Source organism: Poecilia reticulata, linkage group LG13, assembly GCF_000633615.1.
Source record: "Poecilia reticulata strain Guanapo linkage group LG13, Guppy_female_1.0+MT, whole genome shotgun sequence".
In the NCBI taxonomy this organism is placed as follows: Eukaryota; Metazoa; Chordata; class Actinopteri; order Cyprinodontiformes; family Poeciliidae; genus Poecilia; species Poecilia reticulata.
In genome coordinates, this window is record NC_024343.1 from 10,323,566 (window position 1) to 10,325,600 (window position 2,035).

At 36.0% G+C, this 2,035-nt stretch overlaps 1 long non-coding RNA gene across 1 annotated transcript; it reads left to right on the forward strand.

The window, feature by feature from the left end:
- Positions 1-259: 259 nt before the first annotated feature.
- LOC103474410 (uncharacterized) lies at positions 260-2,025 on the forward strand. Its single transcript, XR_535178.2, has 5 exons — positions 260-365; positions 603-765; positions 843-1,141; positions 1,375-1,416; positions 1,565-2,025. It is a non-coding gene; the product is annotated as an uncharacterized LOC103474410 (long non-coding RNA).
- The last annotated feature ends 10 nt before the right edge of the window (positions 2,026-2,035 follow it).

Consider the following 2,035-nt stretch of genomic DNA (forward strand, 5'->3'; position numbering starts at 1 on the left):
CAGCATATATAAAATAAAACGATGGACCAATRTAAGATACATTTGCCCCTTCTTGCATCTTGACAGAACTAACTGAAGCAAAATTGTTTATAGATTTGTTTCACGGAGAATTGATCAAACATCAGTTTTTTACATACTGGCATATACTGCCAGCCTCCCCTGAAAAAATCCCTTCCCCCCTCTTGTCACCCCATACATATTTTTTCTAGATCCGTCCCTGAGTGCACCATGTCTAACATATATTTTAATTTTCACAGAAATTATGAATGTCAAAGGAGTTTGTCCTGAAGAGGAAGCCTTACACTTCATTGCTTCTGAGAAGGACAAAGACATATTTCAGAAGAAATTCATCAGTGAAGACAAAGGTATGCTTTTGTTTGAGAGTATAACGTTTTCTGTTTAATACCCTGAAGCAGGTTCTACTTTTAAAGAAGCTCATCTGGGTTAGTGTGGAGTACGGCACTGAGCTGCATATTGCTACAGTCTGTTTTTATTATCTATATAACTATTATGCTCTCAAGATTCAGCCAGTTTGAAGTCGCAGCTCAACATTGTGGGAYTATAAATGCAAAGCTCAGTGAAACCCTGGTCGTGTTTCTCAGGTTATGGAGTTATTGCCACCAAAAACATTGAGCCAGGAGAATTCCTACTGGAGTATGTTGGAAGACATATTACTGGCTCTGAAGGAGAGGACCTGTATAAAGTGTACTCAGCTGAAGATGCAACATTTTTGTATTTYTACAACTTCCAAGGACAAAACTTCTGGTAAGTACAATTGTATGAACATCCAAACGTTGAATCTTAAGCCCAGGAATATGTATAATTTATCCTTTTTTTTCCAGCATTGATGGCAGTAACGATACAGCAAGACTTGGAAGATTCATAAATGATGATCACATCAAGCCAAACAGCAAAATTAAAATTTTAAGTAACACAGTCAGAAGTCACTTTGTATTAATTTAGTAACTGTTTCATTTAACAAACTAACTGACTGAAATCATTTGTGTCTGTACCTTTATGTGACTAACAGATATTGGATGAGCAACAAAGACCACATCTGTGTGCATTTGCAATCACAGAAATTCTTGCAGGAGWAGAAATTGTCTACAACTATGAAAACTCCAACTGTCAATGGCGACAGGTATGTAACTTTTATTTACATATATTTRTATTTAATTCAAAGCATGTTTTAGCAAATGTCATACATCTCAGATACYACCTCTTCATCTCTCATTTTTACTATATTGTTAATGAGTTTTATGTGGCATAGATGTTTGTAAACATGTTTAAACTCAAAATGCAAAAACACCGTCGAAGGTTAAAGCAAACCAAATTGTGTATAATAATGTAATGCTGTAATTGTCATTTTTTTAGAAGACAACTTCCTTCTCTTCTAATACACACATGGAAAAGAAGGTAAAGATGTTTGAGAGGCTTTCTTCATCTTTATTTGTTGAATAAATTACATTATTCATTACATTATGTTTCTGCTGTAGCAGAAAGATAATACAAAAGATAATTGGTACTCTATTGTCTCATTGTTTCTTTTTGCTTAATTTTAAAGGAATCTCGATGGAAGAGCTCACTAGRAAATCTCAAGTCTGAGTCTGGCGTGGTGAAAATTGATGGCCTTGTATTCAATCCAAACATAAAGATTACAAATGGATGCAATGGACCAGAAGTCTTTCCAGGACTCTTCTGCAACSGTCCTGTGGCAGTCAAGCGATTTACTAAACATATCAACGAAAGCCAATTGAAAATAGCAAACTTTCTATGTTCAGACAGATTAAAAACCAAACATCTGTTGCAGCCCCTTACTGTGATTGAAGACACCTACTTGGCCTATATAGTCTTACCTCTCTGTGAATATAATCTCAAAGACCTGATCGAAAATAAGGATTTTCCTGAGAGACAAAACCTGACTGAGCAGTGGAGACTGGGAATCTGTCAGGAGTTATTGCTGGGACTTCAGGAACTGCACTCACATGGAATGTTGCACGGAGATCTGAAGCCTGAAAACATCCTGTTTGGTAAA